General features: G+C 44.6%; 1 protein-coding gene across 2 annotated transcripts in view; it reads left to right on the forward strand.

The window, feature by feature from the left end:
* Positions 1-6,009, forward strand: part of ches1 (checkpoint suppressor 1) — a 75,104-nt gene that overhangs the window by 16,745 nt on the left and 52,350 nt on the right. The window lies entirely within an intron of this gene.

The raw sequence follows: 6,009 nt of genomic DNA on the forward strand, positions 1-6,009 counted from the left end.
CACACACACACACACACACACACACACAAGCTCTGTGGCCAGGAGAACAGCTGGGAGAAGTGTGTGTGTGTGTGTGTGTGTGTGTGTGTGTGTGTGTGTGTGTGTGTGTGTGTGTGTGTCTGAAAGCCTTTCACTTAATGCATGCATCTGCCTTTTCACATGCAGGAATGTTTGCCTTTGCATTATCTTATGTGCCACTGTGTGTGTGCACTGGTGCGTGTGTGTGTGTGTGTGCGTCCTACTGAATTTGTGCAAATATGTATGTGAAGGGAACGAGGGTTTTGTCGTCTCTCTCAGACAGACGGCGTGTGTCTCTACCTCCGTCACCCCCCCCCCCATTCTCAACCCGGTCTGGAGACAGGAGGTGGAGGAGGTTTGGGGAGGGGAGGAGATCAGTTGACCAAGAATGAGGCAGATGAGAAGATTATTCCAGTAGCGAGAAATGAGACAGAGACGGAGGGGAAAGGAGAGGATGATGGAGATTTTAGGACAGCAGCAGGGGGAGGAGGAGGAGGAGGAGAAATGGAAAGAAAGCAAGAGAGGATGGAGTGAAGGAGACAGGGGGGCTGACATGCTCTCTCCAGGAGTGCTGCGAGAGCTGCTCATTCATAATTCACCTCCATGGCAAACGTTCATTCACATATTGACCCCCCATGGCTGAGCTCAATGGAGTTCTCGCCCCTCCACCTCTCACTGTCTGTCAATGGACACCCCTGTGGTGCGACGTTCAGTTAGCCCGCTTCTTTTTCACTTTGGAGACAGTTGAAGCTCTCAGACGAGGCTTATGCCGCTTTTGTCCGTTATGGCCGTTTTGACGCCTTTAGTTTTTCCAGCTGGAAGCTCTGATGGGAGATTGAACTGTGTAAATTGAATATTGAATTCAGACTCCACCCTAGACACAGATAATTGGTATGGATGGATCAGTGGGTTAGTGCTCTCAGCACAACTGTTGTTTGTCTGATTCCCTCAGCACAGCTAAAACAGCCCATAATGGATCTATAATTCATGTGTGAATGAATTGAGTAGTATGCAGTTTGAATACAGTTTTTATTGGATGTCATCTCGTGATTTATTCAACATAAACACTCAAAAAAATGGCAGTTTTAATATTTCTCGTTGCACTGGTCAGGCTCAGAGCTACGCAGTAAGCGTTCTGGTCAGCTGTGGCTTTGAGCCACGTGTGTGTCTGAAATGCACCGTCAGAACAAAGTATACAGCAGAGGCTACAGCACATTTAGTTCTGAAAGGTAAACACTACAGAAGTGCACCTTATCAGCAAAAGTGAGAAAAAAAATGTCCTGACTTCTTAAGTTTTATAGGTGAAAAGAGGACACAGCACGAAGGTAAACTGGCGGGGGGGAAAAAAGTACCAGATTATAGTTAAATCAGCTGTTGTGCTGTGTGAAGATACGGCCCATATCTGGGCTCAGAGCAAGGCAGTGCACAGACGACGATCGCACTGCTACTTCCATTGTAAAGCGTTTGATTCCTGCCTGGTCAAACTAAATATGGTTACACTATTTATATTTATTGTTAGCCAATATCCCAGTCCTCATTGTAAACCCTTGAATTTTACCATGTAGCAAAACTTTCTTCCAAAATACATTGATGCATAGGCACAGGTGCAAATATAATCACTACTTTGTGTAATGGAGTACTTTTTCATTAAGAAATTTCCACTTAAAGTGGACATCTGTGGTCTGTGATCTGGTTTGTAGTAACTGGATACTATATTGAAATATTTTTGTTTCAAACTAAATATATCTGTATACAAGAGAGAATTATGTTTTACTGTTTAGTCCACTCTGCCCTCAGTGGAGCATTTGGCTGGTGGCAACATTTAGAAATGAACTCAACACAGGGGCAAACACTGCAGTTCCTCTAAATGTCCACTTGGGGCATTCCCCATAGACGCCAGTGTTAAAATGCCGAACTTAACAACGTTAAAAAGCACGTTCAGAGCCTGGGTAGAATATGTTTTTGGTCTTTATGGTTAATTTCCTCTTCATAACTACTGTACAGAGGCGGAGCCTTTTGAAGTGTTATTAATGCTTAAAGTGATTAAGTATTATAAGCATGGCTGCAATGCGCGGTGGATGGTTGCCACGACAAGCAAGCGTTGCCGGTAGCTGTTGGGTAAGCGCCACTTGAGCTAATATGAGTCACCACACTGGAACTTTGAAGTGAATTCAGACAATAATAATTCAGACAATTATCTGACTGTATGAGTTAGAGTCATTTTAACCAACAGAAATTCCAAGAAGTGAGTGCTCCAGTTTTGAGAAAATTAGCATTTTATGGACCTTGCTAACCTAGCAGCAAAAATAGCAAAGCTGACCCTGAGATTGGCGACAGCTACAGGAGAAGCTACAGCCACCCCTTGTGTAGAGTTATACAAGTTTTATATTTCCACCTCTACACTGCTAAATTCTCTGAGGCAACATAAGCCCCTCTTGATTGTACGCTACAGGTAGGCGCTGAAGTAAAGTGTGGTATTACAAAACAGCACAGGCCAGGGCTAGCTGAATAGCATGCTAGCTTCATTTGATATCTCTGCATATCTTGCCATAATGTCAGGACTGTTAACTAACATGCTAGTTTATGAACTGAGATTATTTTTCTCCTACTTATTTCCACTCAGAGATGAAAAAAGAGCTTTTGTTTCATTAATGTTGGAATCACAGACTGTATATAAAAGATGGACATAGTTATCAAAGTACAAAACAGTCTATGAGAAAACAGCCTTCAGCTCCCGTTCTCTGTCACCTTGTCAATGTTTTTTTCTCAACACGTTTATGGCTTATGGTTTATTTAAATCTTACTGAATAAAACATTCAAATTTTGTGAATTATTTTCCCCGTTAGAGTCAAAAGCTGGACAAAGCAGGATGAGCTGTTCTGTGTGACTGACACTCGATTATCCAGTGAGTGTCACAATCAGATCTACCTGTTGTTGTTATATGTGGTATCTGGTTTCAGAAATGCTCAGGTCTGCTAACCAGTGGGTCAGTTATGCTTGTAATCCGTAGTCCACCACGAGATGCTAAAATACTCCCACTCGCCGTATTTTTTTTACTTAACAGCTGCAAAGCAGCTCCAAAAATAATTGAACTTCTTAATAGCGATTTTTAAGCACCCAACAGTGCCCCGAGATTCAGTGTTGTCCCAGCTGACTTCAGATCTTTTAAAACTCAGTCAGGAACTCCTGACTCTGAAAACACTGATAGCAAGCCGGGAAAATTTTTAGCACGAGCCATTAAGCAAAAGCATCTTTAACGCCGTCGCCTCACTGGTAAATGCACCAACTGTGATGGGAAGTGTCTTTTGATTCTCTCCTGAATAAAGCATCGTCAGTTGGCAAATATGCATGACAACAAATTAAATATGTGACTTTTAGATATACCGTGAGTTTTTATTTATTTACAAGAAACAACTTGTAAACTTGAACTTGTGGCGGTGCTTTATTGATTGCAGTGAAGAAGAAAGCCGCTCTTTCTGTGTGTTTGCGGTAATCATTGTATTTCAGGAATTATTTATTAGTTAATGACTGAGCCCGCTGTGATTGATTAGGGCTGATGAACTTTGCCTTTCATGCACAGGTTCATATGTTAATGCAACCGGAGAGTTAAAAGACGGGCTGTAAATTGCAGTGGAAACGCAGCCGGCCAAAGTAGCCGAGATGGCTTAGAAGAATAATGCTCCTCTGTATCCCCCAGGTTATAATTGTCTTCAATAGGCCTCCTGCTGATTTGAAATGGACTCATTGTCCACAGTGCTGGGCACCTCTGCTCAATTAGCCCCTCTCTCCTTAAGTCCTGCTGAGCTATTGGCGGTCGCATCCTTAGATAGTGCACGCACATAAATGCTCACTGACACACACACACAAACGCGCACGCGCAGCATCGTGCATAGAAAGACGTCAGCGGGTGTAAAAATAGAGCTCATAAATAGGGGGAAAAAGTGTTTTATGTTTACAAGGGGTGATGTCATGTTTGGTGTAGATCCATAGCTGACGAATCGGAGGGCAGCTGTGGCGAGTATCAGTCCGCTCGGCTTTGGCTCTGCGATCTGGCGATTTTCTTTTTCGGTGCTTTTAAAGGAGCGGCGTTTAAGGAGTTGCAGTTTAATGTGTGTGTGTCTGTCTGCTTGTTTGTGCGTTTTCAGCGGCAGAGGCATGCACACGGTGACGCTGCTCTGGTTGCCAAGCAACACAGGAACGTGGGTGGAAGGATTTCCTGTCCTTAGGAAGCTTTGTTTATAAGTGGGGGGGCGAGCGAGCGCGCGCGTGTGTGCAGATTTCAGTGGTACGCTTGAGTGCCTGTGCGTTTTTAATGCACTCTTTGCCTCAAGTAAAAGTGCTACATAAAAGTCATCTAGGACACACACACACACACACACACACACACACACACACACACACACAGGGAAAAGGCAAAAAAGGCCCTTTTTTAGTCTGAGTTGGATTTGCGTTGCATAACTCCTCCAGCCGGTCTGTTTGCGGCACTCTGTCTCCTTCTCTTCTACCCCAACACTCTCGATATGTCACAGCCGCCACGCTCACGCCAAGCTGCCTCCCGCTGATGATGTCATCAGCATGCCTCCCTTTATGTTTCCTCTCGCATATGAGATTGCAATTATGTGCCCTTCATGCAATCACAAAAAAACAAAACAAAACCCAAAAACCCGTGCACGGCGTGCCTGTCCTGCAGGCGTCGGACCCCGTGATTACGTAATTGACATTGAGTGAATGGGATGACGTCAGCTTGGCTCTCTCTGACTCTCCTCTCTCTGGCTAGTTACAGTGATGTCATAAATGGATGCAGCCATACACTGCTTGTGTGTGTGTATGCTGGCATGCAAAAGCATGTGTGAAGACAAAAATGACCTCAGGAGCCATCTGATTTATATAATGACATTACTCCTCCCCCTTTTTTTTCTGTTAAAGTGAAGATACTTCACAGCTAATGGATACTTTTTGGTATTGTATGCATCGTTCATAGACACACACACACAGTGTTAGAGCTCGTTACAGCCCCCTGAGAGAGGCTTCTATTTGAAATGGATACCCCAGTGTCTCGCGACGGGTAACTCCATCGCCTTGCTGCCCTCCATCTGCGACTGTCTGACCTTTGTCGATTCTCATCCCGAGATTCGCCGACGACTGCAGGCAGGCAGTGAATGAAAAGGGAGAAGAGATGGTGCTGGGTCGTCTCCACGGATACGGTACTCGCCAGTTCTTATTTTAGCAAAAGAAAACACAGCGTCACGGAGAAAGAGTGATTTTCTTTTCTTTTTTAGCGGTTGGCCTTCTTCAGTGCGCCACAGAAATATCTGTTTTTAGCTCTCCGTTTGAGCTACGGGGTTTTTAAGCACAGAGGAAGACTGCTCTATTTGTGTCTCGGGTTGAACAGGCCGCCTGTTGTGTTCTCCAAGTGTTGTGGTTGACGCTCTGAACATCAGCCATCTAAATCTGGATGGGAGAACTGGGAGCTTTTAACGGACCTGAATACACACACGCAGACGTGCGCTCAAACACACTTTGTCTTTCTGCTGTCCTCTGATAGTTTTTTCTCGTTCCAACCTCAAACCCCAAACCGTGGGGAAATCACACCGCACGGTGGCTTAAAAGTTTATGAACCGGGAAGCAAAACACACACACACACACACACACACACAAGAATGCTTTAAGTAGACACACTCGTGCAGACACACAGAGAAACACAAAATATGCAGATTTTCCCCAATAAACTGATTAGCATTAGCTCAGCCCTGCTAAGGCCAAACCACAAACAGAGTACTGTACATAACCGCGCAGCAGCTTAACACTGAACAGGACTGTTTGATACCACTGCGCAAATATACACACACAAGCAAGAAAAATACACACAAGACCATAGCAGCACAAGCAGATCATGAACGCTGTCCAAGCGAAGTCCGCTTCAGCTAGTAACAGTTCGACATAGATACACAACCAAACTGATTATATACACATGCGCGCCTCCCCCCCCCC

This window comes from Haplochromis burtoni, unplaced genomic scaffold, assembly GCF_018398535.1.
Source record: "Haplochromis burtoni strain Fernald_Lab_line unplaced genomic scaffold, NCSU_Asbu1 Contig_22, whole genome shotgun sequence".
NCBI lineage: Eukaryota > Metazoa > Chordata > Actinopteri > Cichliformes > Cichlidae > Haplochromis > Haplochromis burtoni.